The sequence below is a fragment of the Mustela nivalis genome, assembly GCF_964662115.1.
Source record: "Mustela nivalis genome assembly, chromosome: 15".
NCBI classification, from domain to species: domain Eukaryota; kingdom Metazoa; phylum Chordata; class Mammalia; order Carnivora; family Mustelidae; genus Mustela; species Mustela nivalis.
The window spans coordinates 85,547,964-85,565,853 of record NC_139034.1 but is presented as its reverse complement, the minus strand read 5'-3'; the positions used below and the strand labels follow the sequence as shown (position 1 = coordinate 85,565,853).

At 44.4% G+C, this 17,890-nt stretch overlaps 1 protein-coding gene across 2 annotated transcripts in view; it reads right to left on the bottom strand.

Moving 5' to 3' along the window:
- MYO16 (myosin XVI) overlaps positions 1-15,914 on the bottom strand; it is a 574,710-nt gene extending 558,796 nt beyond the window's left edge. For both annotated transcript variants that reach the window (XM_082701002.1, XM_082701003.1), the window contains exon 1: positions 15,772-15,914. The gene's annotated coding sequence lies outside the window, so the exon portion shown is untranslated. The remainder of the gene's footprint in view (positions 1-15,771) is intronic.
- Between the last annotated feature and the right edge of the window lie 1,976 nt (positions 15,915-17,890).

Below are 17,890 nucleotides of genomic sequence, written 5' to 3'. Positions count from 1 at the left end.
TAATACAATAATAGTAGGGGACTTTAACACTCCACTCACTGAAATGGACAGATCATCCAAACAAAAGATCAACAAAGAAATAAAGGCCTTAAACAACACACTGAACCAGATGGACATCACAGATATATTCAGAACATTCCATCCCAAAACAACAGAATACACATTCTTCTCTGGTGCACATGGAACATTCTCCAGAATAGATCACATCCTGGGTCATAAATCAGGTCTCAATGGGTATCAAAAGATTGGGATCATTCCCTGCATATTTTCAGACCACAATGCTCTGAAGCTAGAACTCAATCACAAGAGGAAATTTGGAAAGAGCCCAAATACATGGAGACTAAACACCATCCTTCTAAAGAATGAATGGGTCAACCAGGAAATTAAAGAGGAATTGAAAAAATTCATGGAAACAAATGATAATGAAAACACATTGGTTCAAAATCTATGGGACACAGCAAAGGCAGTCCTGAGAGGAAAATATATAGTGATACACGCCTTTCTCAAGAAACAAGAAAGGTCTCAAATACACAACCTAACCCTACACCTAAAGGAGCTGGAGAAAGAACAACAAAGAAAGCCTAAACCCAGCAAGAGAAGAGATATCATAAAGATCAGAGCAGAAATCAATGAAATAGAAACTAAAAAAAAAAAAAAATAGAACAAATCAAGGAAACTAGGAGCTGGTTCTTTGAAAGAATTAATAAGATTGATATACCCCTGGCCAGAGTTATCAAAAAGAAAAGAGAAGGGACCCAAATAAATAAAATCATGAATGAAAGAGGAGAGATCACAACAAACACCAAAGAAATACAAACAATTATAAGAACATACTATAAGCAACTCTACGCCAACAAATTCAACAATCGGGAAGAAATGGATACATTCCTAGAGACATATAAACTACCACAACTGAAGCAGGAAGAAATAGAAAACCTGAACAGACCTTAAACAGTAAGGAGATTGAAACAGTCATCAAAAATCTCCAAACAAACAAAGCCCAGGGCCAGACAGCTTCCCAGAGGAATTCTACCAGACATTTAAAGAAGAATTAATTCCTACTCTCCAGAAACTTTTCCAAAAAATAGAAATGGAAGGAAAACTTCCAAACTCATTTTATGAGGCCAGCATCACCTTGATCCCAAAACCAGACAAGGATCCCAGCAAAAAAGAGAACTACAGACCAATATCCTTGATGAACACAGATGCAAAAATTCTCACCAAAATACTGGCCAATAGGATCCAACAGCACATTAAAAGGATTATTCACCACGACCAAGTGGGATTTATTCCAGGGCTGCAAGGTTGTTTCAACATCCAGAAATCAGTCAATGTGATACAACACATTAATAAAATTAAGAACAAGCACCATATGATACTCTCAATAGATGCTGAAAAAGCACTTGACAAAGTGAAGCATCCCTTCCTGATTAAAACTCTTCAAAGTGTAGGGATAGAGGGCACACACCTCAATATTATCAAAACTATCTATGAAAAACCCACTACAAATACCATTCTCAATGGAGAAAAACTGAAAGCTTTTCTGCTAAGGGCAGGAATATGGCAAGGATGTCCATTATCACCACTGCTATTCAACATAGTACTAGAAGTCCTAGCCTCAGCAATCAGACAACAAAAAGAAATTAAAGGCATCCAAATCGGCAAAGAAGAAGTCAAACTATCACTCTTTGCAGATGATATGATACTATATGTGGAAAACCCAAAAGGCTCCACTCCAAACTGCTAGAACTTGTACAGGAATTCAGTAAAGTGTCAGGATATAAAGTCAATGCACAGAAATCAGTTGCATTTCTCTACACCAACAACAAGACAGAAGAAAGAGAAATTAAGGAGTCAGTCCAATTTACAATTTCACCCAAAACCATAAGATACCCAGGAATAAACCTAACTAAAAAGGCAAAGAATCTATACTCAGAAAACTATAAAGTACTCATGAAAGAAATTAAGGAAGACATGAAGAAATGGAAAAATATTCCATGCTCATGGATTGGAAGAACAAATATTGTGAAAATGTCTATGCTACCTAAAGCAATCTATACATTTAATGCAATCTCTGTCAAAATCCCATCCTTTTTTTTTCAACGAAATGGAACAAATAATTCTAAAATTTATATGGAACCAAAAAAGACCTCAAATAGCCAAAGGAATATTGAAAAAGAAAGCCAAAGTTGATGGCATCATAATTCCAGACTTCAAACTCTATTATAAAGCTGTCATCATCAAGACAGTATGGTACTGGAACAAAAGCAGACTCATAGATCAATGGAACAGAATAGAGGGCCCAGAAATAGACCCTCAACAATATGGTCAACTAATCTTTGACAAAGCAGGAAGGAATGTCCAGTGGAAAAAAGACAGCCTCTTCAACAAATGGTGTTGGGAAAACTAGACAGCCACATGTAGAAAAATGAAATTGGACCATTTCCTTACACCACACATGAAAATAGACTCAAAATGGATGAAGGACCTCAATGTGAGAAAGGAATCCATCAAAATCCTTGAGGAGAACACAGGTAGCTACCTCTTCGACCTCAGCCACAGCAACTTCTTCCTAGGAACATCACCAAAGGCAAGGGAAGTAAGGGCAAAAAATGAACTACTGGGACTTCATCAAGATCAAAAGCTTTTGCACAGCAAAGGAAAAAGTTAACAAACCAAAAGACAACTGACAGGATGGGAGAAGATATTTGCAAACGACATATCAGATAAAGGGCTAGTATCCAAAATCAATAAAGGGCTCAGCAAAATCAACACCCAAAGAACAAATAATCCAATCAAGAAATGGGCTGAGGACATGAACAGACATTTCTGCAAAGAAGACATCCAGATGGACAACAGACACATGAAAAATGCTCCACATCACTCAGCATCAGGGAAATACAAATCAAAACCACAATGAGATATCACCTCACACCAGTCAGAATGGCTAAAATTAACAAGTCAGGAAATGACAGATGCTGACAAGGATGCGGAGAAAGGGGAACGCTCCTACACTGTTGGTGGGAATGCAAGCTGGTGCAACCACTCTGGAAAACAGCATGGAGGTTCCTCAGAATGTTGAAAATAGAGCTACCTTATGACACAGCAATTGCACTATTGGGTATTTACCCTAAAGATACAAATGTGGGGATCTGAAGGTACATGTGCACCCGAATGTTTATAGCAGCAATGTCCACAATAGCCAAACTATGGAAAGAACCTAGATGAATGGATAAAGAAGATGTGGTATATATATACAATGGAATTCTATGCAGCCATCAAAAGAAATGAAATCTTGTCATTTGCGACGATGTGGATGGGACTAGAGGGTATTATGCTTAGTGAAATAAGTCAATCAGAGAAAGACAACTATCATATGATCTCTCTGATATAAGAAGTAGAGATGCAACATGGGGGTTTGGGGGGTAGGAAAAGAATAAATGAAACAAGATGGAATCAGGAGGGATAGAAACCATAAGAGACTCTTCATCTCACAAAACAAACTGAGGATTGCTGGGGGGAGGAGGGTTGGGAAAAGGGGGGTGGGGTTATGGACATTGGGGATGGTATGTGCTATGGGTAGTGCTGTGAAATGTGTAAATGTGGCAATTCACAGACCTGTACCCTTGGGAATAAAAATACATTATATGTTTATAAAAAATTTTAAAAAAATAATATAAAAAAATAATTAAGAATATTGGCATGAAATCATACCAAGTATCTTTTCTAACCACAATAGAATTAAACTAAGTATCAGTAACAGGAGAATAACTGAAGCATTCATAAATATGTGGAAATTAAACAACACACTCCTGAAAAGAAATGAGCCTAAGAAAACTTCAAAAAGGAAACTAGAAAACAGAAAATATCTTAAGACAAATAAAAATGAGAACACAACACACCAAACCTATGGGATACAACAGGTCAGTAACAAGAGAGAAGTTAATAGCAGTAAACACCTATATTTAAAAGAAGAAAGATCTGGAATCAATAACCTAACTTTACACATCAAGAAACTAGAAAAGAAACTGAGCCAAAAATTAGCAGAAGAAAGGAAATAACAAAAAATTCAAACAAATAAATAAAATGGAGAATAGAAAAAAAAATAAAATGAATGAAACTAAGAGTTAGGCTTTGAAAAGATCAACAAAACTGAGAATCTTTTGCTAGACTAAGGTAAAAACAAGAAGACTCAAGTCAGAATTGAAGAGCAAATAGGACCATCGATGGCACAGAAATAAAAAGGATTCTAAAAGACTACGATGAACAATTGCAGGCCAGCAGTACATAACCTAGCAGAAATGGACAAATTCCTAAAATATAAAACACACCAACCCTAAACCCAGAAGAAGTAAAAAATCTGAGCTGAACTATACCCAGTAAGGAACTCCAATTAGTAATCATAACCTCCAAACAAAGAAAAGCCCAGGGCCAGATAATTTCACGGGAGAATTCTATTCAGCATTTAAAGAAGAATTCGTGCCAATCCTTCAAAAATTCTTCCAAAAAGCTGAAGAGGAAGAAACACTTCCAGTCTCAGTTTATGAGGCTACCCAGATACAAAGCCAAAGATACCACATAAAAAGAAAACTATAGACCAATATCCATGGTAAATACTAATGGAAAATCTTCAAAAAAATACTAGCAAACTAAATTCAGCAGCACATTAAAATCAATATAGACCACAACCAAGTGGGATTTACTCCTGGGATGCAAGAACATTTTAGCATTTGAAAATCTATTAATATAATTCATCCCATTAGTAGAACACAGGGCAAAATTCCACATGATCATCTCAAATGATAGAAAAAGTGTCTGGCAAAATTCAATACTATTTTATAATAAAAATGCTCAATAAACTAGGGATAGGAGGAAATTCCCACAATATTTTTTCAAAGTCATACATGAAAAGACTATAGCTAACATAATATGCAATGAAGAAAAACTAAAAGCTTTTTCTCTAAGACCAGGAGGAAGGTAAGGATGACCCTTCTTACCACTTCTATTCAACAGGGTACTGGAAGCCCAAGTCAGAGCAATTAGACAAGAAAAAGAAATAAAAACATCCAAACTGGAAAGGAAGAAGTTAAATTATCTCTGTTCACAGACAATATGCTCTTCAATGTAGAAAGCCCTAAAGATTCGACAAAAAAAAAAAAAAAAAAAAAATTCAAACTATTAAACAAATTCAACAAATTTTCAGGATACAGAATCAAAAAACAAAAATCAGTTGTGTTTTTATACACTAGGAGTGAAGAATTTTTTTAAAAATATATATTTTTTTATCCCCAGGGGTACAGGTCTGTGAATCGCCAGGTTTACACACTTCACAGCACTCACCATAGCACATACCCTCCCCAATGTCCATAACCCCACCCCCCTTCTCCCAACTTCCCTCCCCCCAGCAACCCTCAGTTTGTTTTGTGAGATTAAGAGTCACTTATAGTTTGTCTCCCTCCCAATCCCATCTTGTTTCATTGATTCTTCTCCTACCCCCTTAACCCCCCATGTTGCATCACCACTTCCTCATATCAGGGAGATCATATGATAGTTGTCTTTCTCCGATTGACTTATTTCGCTAAGCATGATACGGAGTGAAGAATTTTAAAAGAAAATTAAGGAAATAATATCATTTGCAATAGCATCAAAAGAAATAAAACACTTAGGAATAAACTTAACCAAGGGAATGAAAGACCTGTTCTCTGAAAACTGTAAAATATTGTTGAAAAAAATTGGAGAAGACATAAATTAATGGAAAGACAACCAGTGATGATGGATTGGAAGACTTAATATTATGAAATGTCCTTATTACCCAAAGTGATCTGTAGACTTAATACAGTCTCTATAAAAATCTCAATGGCATTTTTTCAAGATTTTATTTATTTAAATGACAAAGAAAGAGAGAAAATGAGCACAAGCAGGCTGAAGGACAAAGGGAGGGGAGAAGCAGGCTCCCCCGCTGAGCAAGGAGCCAGACATAGGGCTTGATCCCAGGACCCTGGCATCATGACCTGAGCTAAAGGCAGTTAACTGACTAAGCCACCCAGATGCCCCCCTTCAATGGTATTTTTGCACAAATAAAAAGACAATCCTAAAATTTACAGAATCCCAAAAGACCTCATAGAGCAAAACCAGTCCTGACAAAGAAGAGACTGGAAATCTCGTTCTTCTGATTTCAGAATGTATTACAAACCTACAATGATCAAAACAGAATAGTACTGACATAAAGACAGAGGAATAGGTTGGGGCGCCTGGGTGGCTCAGTGGGTTAATCCTCTGCCTTCAGCTCAGGTCATGATCTCAGGGTCCTGGGATTGAGCCCTGCATCGGGCTCTCTGCTCAGTGGGAAGCCTGCTTCTCCCTCTCTCTCTGCCTGCCTGTCTGTGTACTTGTGATTTCTCTCTACCAAATAAATAAAATAAAAAATCTTAAAAAAAAAAAAAGACAGAGGAATAGGTCAACAGAACAGAGTACAGAGCCCCAAAATATATCCTCATGTACAATGCTAAATGATCTTCAATGAGGGTGCCAAGACTACCTAATAAGGGAAAGATAGTCTCTGCAGCAGCTGCTCCTGGGAAAACCAAATGCCCACATGTAAAAGAAGGAAGCAGGATCCTTATTCTATAACATACACAAAAACCAACTCCAAATAGTTTAAAAACCTAAACATAGCCTTGGAACTATAAATCTCCTAGAAGAAAATAAGATAAGCCTCGTGACATTGGATACGGCAGTGATGTCTTGAATATAACAGTAAAAACACAGACAACAAAAAGCAAACATAAACAAATGAGACTAAAGCCAACTTAAAAATTTCCACACAGCAAGGGGATGTAATGTACAGCATGGCGACTATAGTTAACCCTACTATAGTCTATATAAGTAATAAGAATGTACTATCATTACAAGTTAGAGGTAGATTTTTAAAGTGCTCACCACACACACACACACAGTTATAACAACACAAGTGACAGATGTATTAACTACACTGTGATAATCATTTTGCAATATATACACATAAAATCACTTTGCTGGGTACCTTAAATTTACACAATGTTATATGTCAATTACATCTCAATAAAGCTGGAAAAAATAAAAATAGAATTATCATATGATTCAGCAATCCCATTTCAAGATATATATATATATCACAAACAGAACTGAAAACAGAATCTCGGAGATATTTGCACACCCATGTTCACTGCAACATTATTGACAGCTGCCAAAAGGAGAAGAAACCTCACTGTCCACTGACGGAAGAACAGATGAACAAAATGGGGCACATACAAACAATGGGATGTTATTCAGCCTTAAGAAAAAAAAGGAAATCTTGTCAAATGCTACAAAACATATGAACCTTGAGGACACTCTGCCCAGTGAAATAAGCCAGTCATGAAAAGATAATTGTGGCACAATTCTGTTTGTATGAGGTATTTAAAGGAGTCGAAGGCACAGGCAGAGAGTGCGGTGTGGTTGCAAGGATCAGAGGCAGGGGAGGGAAACTGGAAACTGCTGTTCAATGAATACAGGATTTCAGTGGTGCGATGAGAAAACTTTCTAGAGATCCGCTGCACAAGAATTAATACTGCTATGGACTTAAAAACGGTTATGGTCGTAAATTTTCTGTTATTCCTGTTTTGCCACCAGGAAAAAAAATACCTGATGCACATAAATCTAAAAAAAATAACAGACTAAACTCTGACATAAATTCTTATAAATAGGAACCTTAGAAATTAATTCACCGAATTTTACAGAAGAGCAAAGGGAAGCATTCATTGTAACTAGCTTTTCAAGTAAGTAGTCAGGTGAGTCTGTAATGACTGACTTCTGTGAACTATTCTGGTTCCTTGTGTTTTTGTAATGGTTTAAAAATTATTGGTGAATAAGTGCGTGAACATAATATACATAATGTTATTATTTTTGATGGGAATCTAGAAACCAGTCTATAGGTATATAGATTCTAGGTTGTTCTATGAAGCTCAGGACATCTGACCTGTCCGGCTCTCTATGGTTTCAGTCATTCTCCATCACGTCCCGTGATTGCCAAGGACACCCCGAGTGACATCCGTGCAGGTCTGTCTGTTCCCCAGCATTCAACGCAACTAAGCATCACCTGAATTCACTTACAAGAAATACATGAATTTTTGTTTTACTATCCTCATATACCTTGGGCTTTAGTTCAACATTCTCATTTGTTTTCCTCGTTTAAGCTCATTCTCTTTGACTTAGAGGATGGGGACCAAAATGACAATGAGGAGATCCGTCTTTACACAATCTCTACTTTTTACACCACTAGTCCCAGAGGCCAATCACAGCCTTGCTCTTCTTATTCCCAACATTGCAAAAACCTGTCTATTGTCTTTAGCATTTTTTCCAAACCCGCACTCATGATGAGGTAGGTCCAGTCCTGACATTCTTCTTATGGGCTCATGTTACTCTTTCACTCTGCTCCCTCTCCACCTCCCACGCACATCCTCACCAAATGTCACCTCACAGGTAGAAGCGAGGGTGTGATGTCCCTTTCCTACGTGACTTCTTTTGCTTCCTCATAATGACATGGGACTTCAGAGCCGCGATGCTGCTTTGGAGTGTCTCCCACTCCACAACTGATTTTACAGTCTCTGTCCCCTGGGCTCCTTCCTCCCAGAATTTCAAAACCTATCCTCTTAAGATCCACTAGACACCAGACTATTTCAACAAGCTAGTGGGATTTTTTTCTCCAAAGGTTTCACCATGTTGATGTCACCAACAAGTTCTTACTTAGTAAGTAGATTCAAGTCTGTCATAGCACTTGAATGATACGCTCTTACAAAGCACTGCAATTTGCTTACATCACCTAGACATTCCGAGAATGGAAATTCAGCCCAAGTCCGAGCACACTGCTGTCTTCCCCAGGCAGGATAACCCCACCTGAACTGAAAGAGCTTCTGCTCAGTGATTGGCCCTGAGCTAAGGGTGCAGGAAACTGCATCTCATTCAATCCGGCATTTTATCCTACATGAGAGCCACTCTGTTCACCCTGTTTCACAGATGAGGTCTAGAAAGCTTTTCTCACTTATTCATGGTGTCCAAGGGGTGAGAAGCAGATCTGAAATTTCGACATATGCTAGTCCACCTCAAGTTCCCCCTCATTGACCACTTACCGCACTGTACCTTTGTACGGTGTGTTATGGCTATAATTTCCTTGCCTCGATGACTCTTTTATCATCCATATTAGGAAAACTCTATTTACCATCCTTATTTGAATTCTCCTGGTTGTGCTGTTTCAGCAAACCCCTTCCTGAGAAATGTCTTTTTTTCAATCCAGAAAACTGTTCGTTGTCTCTTTCTACACTCTATAAGATTAGCACAGCCACCACCAGCCTATATAAAATATCTTTCTCCATATTCTATTCTATGAAATTCCTTCATTTCTTATCCCAAAGTTCTTTTGTCTTGCTCTTGCATTTAGTTTTAAATCACTGGAAATAAATGTAAAGTTAATGACTCGCTGTCCCAAATCATAAAGATAAAAGGCATATTAATAGACTTTTTAAAAGAAGATTTGAGAGCTCATCAAATGATTTCTACCCAGGGACTCTCAACCACCCATAACTCAGCTGCTTCTAACCACGAATCTAAATTAGAAAGAAAATGAGCATGCCTGAATAAGACTTTATCATTCTTAAAGGAATTATTTAATATTTCAAATGTGTTCGTTAAATGCATACAGTGCCACATGCTTGAGGCTTTAACCTACCAGGTTTATTTTTAAAACACTAATTCTACTAATAAAAGTGAAAGGAAGGCATTCAACATTTCAGTTATAGAAAAAGAATATATTCAAATGCCTATTTTCATGCATAATTCAATTTAGCTCACGAGAATTTGAACATCAAACTCACCTTTATCCACACCCTCAGTCATATTTTTTAACCAAAATGCCCTCAGCAATTTTGGGGGGCTGTAACTGACTTAATTTATTTACAGTACGTGGTAGTGATGATGTCTGCCATGATAATCATGTGTGGGTAAAGGAGAGTATGAAACAAGCCACGAACACCATTCATTCAGTGAATGAAATATGGGTTCCACCTTCATTGTTCTCTTCTTTAAATGCAACAAATCTACAACTTACTTTTTAAATGTCCAGTTTTGGGGTTGGGGAGATGATTATTCAGTAAAGTCAGTTTCCACATAAATTACACTGAACATGACCTTCAGGCCCCACCGCTCCTCCGAATCACGCGCAGTAGCTATCTTCTGCGAAGAGCAAGACGGCAAGTATTCAGGGCTAGGAGGGCCGCAGGGTCTCAGCGGCACTCAGCTTTGTGGCACTGTGTCGTGTTGTATCATCTTGTTTCTGCTCTCCTTTACGAATAAAACGTGTGGCTCGTAGGCTGCAACCCCAACAAGCCACAGGTTCTCTCTCGTCCACAGCCTACAGCTGTCTGGTCATCTCTTAAAAAGAAAGACCTGAATTTCTGCTTAGTGACAAGAGCACAGGTAACTCGGAATAAATTACTCTGTTTCTCCGGGTTTCTAGGATGAACAGATGATTTTCATGGGAAAGAGAAGGACACAGCCAGAGGGATCTGTGGGGCAGGGTCTGGGGTGGGGGCAGAGCGAGAGCCACATTAAAATGTGAGACGGGGCTCGGTGTGTTCAGAGCGCAGGGCGGGGTCAGGCCGGAACGTCCAGAGGGCATTTCCAGGGCTCCAAGCAGGTTGGTTTCTGCAGAGCTTACATCGAATCCATTCCTATAACATCTACCGAGCTACACACACACACACACACACACGCACGCACGCACGTGCGCGCAGATGCACCAGGACGTGTAGAAGTCACACGTTCAAGTTCCAACAGAGCAGGAAGCCTAAGGGGAGCAAGCCCATGGGGTGTAGGCGGTAAGGACAGGCCGAAAGAGGGACAGCTATGGGATGAGGGTGACTGGGGAGAGAGAGATGTGTGGCATCTGACCCCAGCTGAACAGAGTGAGAAGCTCGTTCCCAGCGCACCGGAGAACGGATCAAGTCTGTGCAACAAGAAACGCTAAATTCTGGGCGGGAAACTACCTACAGCTCCGTGTCATCCAAGGTAGCAGATCAGAATCAGGACTGAGGAGAGGCAGCCGCAGGGTGGGCAGGAGGGGTCCAGAAGGACCACGGGCTGTGCGAGGAGCACGTGGGGAGCTGCGGTAACGGGAAATCGCTTGCAGCAAGAGGCCTCGTGGCCGAATTGGCTTTTAAGATCAATCACTGGCACCTGGGACAGCCTGGAACACCAAGTTAGGAACTGAACCCTGAGCCTTGGCCAGAGATGAAGACTGACCAAGTCTCGGCATGAAAGACCGGAGTGAAGACCACGACTATGGTTAGCCATGTCTACTGATCAACCCAGACCTCCTGGGGATGGAGAGGAGGGGCCTGGGATTGGGAGGGGAAGAGAGGGTGGGAGGGCCTGCCATGGGGCTTCCACCCCTGCACTGGGGGTGACGTGCAGGAATGAGAGAGGCCAGCTGGAGAGAGGAACAGGTGTCCTGAACCCCTGAGAGGAACAGGGGTCCTGAACTCCCCTTGGAGCACTGAAGCCAGGCAGGCAGGGGACGTCCAGGTAAGTGGTCCCACATGCAGATTCAGACCAGAAAGTATCCAGACCAAGGACCTGCAGGGGTGGAGCTGCATGCAGGGTGATAGTGCAGAGGGGCCCTCATGCAACATGGGCGGGGGAGAAGCGGGGCCTCCAGGGACGCATGAGGAGCCACATCAGAGGGACAGGAGGAAAGAAATGCCAGACAAAGGAACCAGGAACAGCTAAGCGCTGAGAGCCTTGGGACAGAGGGTAAGGGATGCGTTTCTGTGACAGGGTCTGAATGGCAGCCGGATGGCAGGAGGAGAAACTCTAGCGAAGGCGAGTGGTACACACGGCTCTACCCAGCTTCCTCCATATCCACAGAAACAAGCGCTGCAGGAATTCTAAAGACCATGTCATTTAAAATTGCTCTTTGTAACACAATTACCCAGAAAGTATTGTAATCCAGCCTGGAATATCGAATGTATCCGTTGAGAGGATGCTGCCACTTGAAGTTTACAATCTGTTAGAAAACAGCAACACTTGGTGTCTGGATCCTTTTAGCCACAGTTAGATAATGTGCATCTACAGTTTCCTAGAACCAATGGCCTGATTTATTGGGAGGTCTTCCCCCTTGATGGAATCAAACCCAAGAATAACCAAGGAGGAAAATCTCTGCAGACTGCTGTCTGCATTGGAAGAGATGCGCAATTCTAGCTGGTTGGGAGGAGGCAAGATGTGTACGCCGGAGGGAGTGCCCTTGGCACAGTGGCTCTAAGAGGCAGTGCTCACGGAAGTCACTCAGGGCTGGCTGGAGGGACAGTCCTGTGTCCCACCCCAGACTCTGATTCCATAGGTCTGGGAAGGGCTCAGGAACTCCACTCTTACCAGGCTCCTGGCAGAGGGTGGAGTGGGGCGGGGGGCGCTGGAGGGGGGATACAGGTGGATCTCAATTAGGCAGCCCAGGGAGCACACATCTGACTCTCTGGGTGCTTAAAGAGGCCAAGGAGTAGAAGTTCTTGATTTCGTTGGGGAAGAGGTTGAGGGGAGGGGGGGCTGGCTTCCCACTGAGCAGGGAGCCAATGTGGGCTCCATTCCAGGACCCTAGGATCATGACCTGAGCAGAAGCAGCCACTTAACCTACTGAGCCACCCAGGCACCCTTGGGTTCAACATTCTGAAAGCATAAACCAAATTCATATGCAGGGTCACGCCCCAGGCAGGAGATTGCAAGGCGCTGTGAAAGGACCTGAGACAGAGCACAAACAATGTGTCAATCACCCACCAGCAGCAGAGCTCTGGAAGGGCACAGAACTTTGCCTGGATCTCCACAGGGAGCAGGAACAGAGTTAGGGAAGCAAAACTGGGAGTGTGAAAGGAGTGGCCACGCCTACACTCACCTTCCAGGGGCAGCTGAGAGGCTCAGGGGAGAGCTCAGGGGAGAGGACGACTTCAGAAGTGGCCCAGGGTTGCTACTGGGAGCTTCTCGGATCTCTGAGGGTAAACACACTCGTCTTCCCATGACTGCTTCCTCCCCTCAATGCACCTGGGGTGAAAATCATCCTTTTTTCCACTACCTGGACCTTTTTTCTTTAACCCATGTAGATAAATTATATGCATCTTTAAACTAAATAAATAATTTTCATTGAAAGGTTTCCTGTTCTCTTGACATGCCCATCCTCTGCTCTTTGAAACTCGAATAGAACAATGTGTTACTTCTAGTACAGAGAAGAGCCCAGAACAGAGGAATGGCCACAGAGCGGGGGAAGGAGAACCAAAGGAGAAAGGGGTGAGGAGAGAAAAGGAGACTGGTCACTGCTGTTAAAAATACCATCTCCCCACGTTTGCCCCATGTGCCTCCCTCTCAGGGGGTAACGGTCAAACCCTCTACCTTCCCACCTGCCCAATGCTCCTGTTTGGTAGAAAGACCAAAAAGGCAGGTACTTATTTGAAGTGCTCCACTCACCGCAGGTCAAATATACAGAACTATCTTTATATTTTTTTTTAAAATTAACATTTAATGCATTATTTGTTTCAGGAGTACAGGTCTGTGATTCATCAGTTTTACACAATTCACAGCACTCACCATAGCACATACCCTCCGACTGTTCTTAAATATCCCGGTTCCAGTGAAATATATTTTCTCACTCATGCAAATGTTTTAACGCATCAAATGACCTGCAAGTTATGGACACACATGTATGTACACATACATATATCAGGGTCCCATATGCATTATATTTTAGTATGTTTTTACTCAACACCTTTCATCTTCTGATTTCTTAAGGAGGAAGAAGTGTTCCTATTCTCAAAGAACATTCGAGATCTGCAGTGGGTTCCCATTGGCTGGACATCCTCCTTTATGTGCAGGAGCACGGAGTTACCCACAGATCACATGGATGAGTGCCACGGTATCTACCATAACTTGTGTCTTCAAGCATTCTCAGACCAAAGAGTGGGAAAGTCTTTACAAGATTATTTCGCATTCAAAATAAAATAGCTATTAGAGGACATGCTGAGCAAGCTTCACTCTCCCAGTTCTCAAAGGACACAGATAAACTGAACCATTGTGCCCTCTACATGAAATTCTCCTGGTTAAACTCATTTTTCCTTTTGTAAGTAAACATCGGAACATGGATTATTTGTAGAGCAAGTAATACATCCCTGGGCGTGTTAACGCTATCTCTAAAGCAATGCCGTATATGCTGGTTTCCAAAAGCCCATCAAATATAAACCTCACAGGTTCACACAGGCTGGTTACTCTTGGCAAGGGACCACAGTTGTTCCGGTTTAGCCCATGTTACATACGCTTGCATCATTTTAATAAACTAAACTTGAAACGGACTACTTGACATGCTTCGGAGGACCCTAAACTCACGGCTGACAAACCACCTGCAAAACTTTTCGAACATCAAGAGCACAGGAATAGGACACTTGATGGTTCAGGGAGGTCTGCTGCCGCCCTGTCGTCAGCTGTGCGGCTCTGATGCCCGGAGCTCCGGGACGACTTGGGGTCGCTCGTTCTCACTCTTCATTCTGGGTGAAAATCACTAGCGGACGCATGGATAGACTGCGGGCGCTTCGTAAGCACCCCAAGAACCCATGGCAAACATGCGCGAGGCATTTTAACCTTCCCGAACAGAGAGACTCCAAACATTTCCGGAGACCCTCGGAGAAAGCCAGGCAGGGTCGGCGCTCCCCGGGAGCTCCTGCGCGGGGCAGAATAAAGACCGCCTTTGCGCCTGCCTTTCTGCTCCCCCACTCCTTCGGCCGGTTCAGAACAGCTAAGTTTCCCTCGGCCCTGCTGAGCAAAACACCATCCAAGGGCTGGAGAATTCTACCAGGTGCCAAACGAGTAACGCACCATTTGAACGCACTGGCTCCCTCCCCGAAGCGGAGCCCGGAGCCCGAGCGAGCCGCCGCAGCTGCTCAGTCATGACCGACTCGCCGGGAGAACTTGATGAGCATCATCTCCATTCCCTCTGGGGCGTACAAGGTGCCAGTTAAACCCAGCGCCTCCACCGAGCGGTGGGTTCTACCAGCGGGGGGAGGTGGGCGGAGGCCGCGCGGAGCAGGAGCGGCGAGCAGCCCCGATGGGTACCCCGCTGCCCCGCCGACTTGGCCCGCAGGGTGGCGGCCGGGCCTGCAAGACAATGGAGCGGACACTGGCCGGCGGGGGTCGCGGTCAGGGGTCAGTGGGATCTGGGGGAAGAGGCCACAGCCAGGAAGCCCACCTTCACCCCTACATCTTTGTTCTCTGCAGTAGTCGCTCTTTTTCATCCCCAGAGGAGAACGAGAAGGAAGACGGTCCCCTGCGGCCCCCAGAAGTGGCCGGGTGGGTGACCGCGCTGCCCCTCCCATCTCCCGCAGCAACGACAGGCTCCCGGGTCCCTCTAAACTGCCAGCTTCGCCTCCTCTCCTCGGCCAGGTCCAGAGTTCAGAGGCTTTCTGCTCTCGGCCCGCGTTCACACACCTCCCCGCGTCCCCTTCCCGGGGAAGGACCGCCAGCGTCCTCTCCACGCCCCCCTCTCCACGCCGGGACTGGGCTGGGGACCCGCGCGACCTAGGTGCGAGCACCCCGCACCCTCCCGGAGTCGCCAGCGCCGCGGGGCGGGGGGGGGGGCCTCTGCGCCCCCGCCGACCTCTGCACCCCGGGCGAGGCTGCTCCGCCGACCGCCCCGCGCTGGGGAGCGCGCCCCGCGCCCCGCCGCCGCCCTACCTGCCTGAGAAGGCGCCGCGGGAGCGGCGTGCAGCCGGCGGCGCGAACGCGGGGATCCGCTCCGGGTGCGCCGCGGCGGGCGAGCGGGGGCGGCGGGGCGCGGGGGCGGCGGGGGCGCGGGGGCCCTGCGCCCGGGGCCTCGGCGCGCTCGGGGCGGGCGCGGTGCGCGCAGCCGGGCGGGCGGGAGGCTGGCCGCGGCCGCCGGGAGCCGGGTGGGCTGTGCTCGCTCCGCCCGCCTCCGGGACCCGCGGCCGCACTCGCCCCTCCCCGCGCGCCCCGCCGGCCGCCGGGCTCGGCTCCAGGTCTCGGGGGCGCCGCCTGCCCCCCTCGCTCCGCCCCCGGCTGTCCCGCGGCTCCTGCCTCGGCCGGGCTGCGGAGCCCGCCTCCCTCCGCGGCGGCCCCGGGTGGTCGCTCCAGGTCGCCTGCCTCCTCCTTCCCACGCTTTCACGCGCGGAGACCGCGCCTCTCCTCTCCTCTTCCTGCTGCTCCGAGCCTCCCCTGCGGGCTCTCCCGCCTCGCGCTTTGCTGACAGCCGAAGAATGGGGCTCGCTCGGCCAACTTTTCCTTCCTGACTCGTGCGAGAAGCCGGGGAGCTGGCGGGGAAGGCGGTGGCCGCGCCGCGGGTCCCCTTCCCTCTGGCCCGGAGTTGTGGCCTGGAGCGGGCATCTCCCTTGGGCAGTCCCACCAGAACAAAGGCCATCGCGGGGACTGTGGCAGTTGTCACCAGATGAGACGAGTGACCCTTTTAAAGATACAGAGGCCATACAGTCCTTCCTGCCCTGGCACTTGAGAGCTTCCGAATTGTGCTGAATTCTGCAAAATATGCATTTTTGCGTGGGACAAGAGAAGCACGGGCGAGCTGCCTTTCTCTAGGGATCTGCTCTCTGTTGCAGTTTACACGCCAGAATAGAATCCCACACTCACCCACCCCCCAAATTTTGCTCCTGTTTGCCCTGTAAACATGTTCCACTGTCCACGTTTTGCCGCGAGAGCTATCGGTTCTATTAATTCTGGGCTTATTTGAATAAAGTTATTGCGTGTGTTATATACAAGGCCCTTTGCCATTCTGTATTATAAAGTGTGCATGTGTGCAAAGGGCCTTGTATATAACACACGCAATAACTTTATTCAAATGAGTTTATAACCATATTAATTATTCAGATTATCCCCTTCTAAATAAAACATGTGATACATGGGTATATGAACAACAGAGAATCTAGAGTTCTCTGCATGAAATGCAAAATTTCATACTTAAATGACGTTAAACACTGCACGTTCAGGAATGGATTAAATGATGATTCTGAGATCCTATATTAATTTTCATTTACCTTTCATATTTTTCTGTGAGTTGAGAGACATTTTGTGAATGTTAGGACAGGATCAGTTCAAGGAATCAGCTTACCTTACGTGTTATGGGATGGTCTGGAGATGTTTTCCATACATAATGTGACAGGAGTATAGACAGACCCAAGTCAGATTTAATTCTTACAAAAATAATGCATAGGGTCATTGAATTTATCAAAGCAATTCAACAATAGAACTAAGGGTAATATGAACTAGTAAGAATGGTTCTGAATTAAAAGTAATATATTTCAACACCTAATTTTTATCTGGACATCTTATACACTGGCACTAAGAAACAGCAATGTGCTGATTACCCATTTCTGTATTTATTGTGTTGCATTTTATATGAAACCATTCCATTTTTCTGTATATTGTAAGATTTCTATAGTAGAAGAAACTTGCAGAAATTTTGTCTACCAAAAGTTGACTCTGGTCACCAGTATTTTTTTTTTTTAAGATTTTACTTATTTATTTTAAAAAGAGAGGAGAGAGGGGAAGGGAGAGGGAGAGAATCTCTAGCAGACTCCATCCTGAGAGCCTGATGCGGGGCTCAATCCCAGCATCCTGAGATCACCCTGAGATCATGACCTGAGCCAAACCAGCATCGAACCCCTGGTAACCAGCCCTTGAAACTCAAGAGACATCAAACAAGAGGCATCAGCTAATATATTAATATGGATTCAGCAGGAGAGTTTATGTTGGTATCACAGAAGTGCTTATGTTTCTGAAATAGAGGTTGTGTACTTGATATGGGTTTCTCTCTGTTATAGATCTA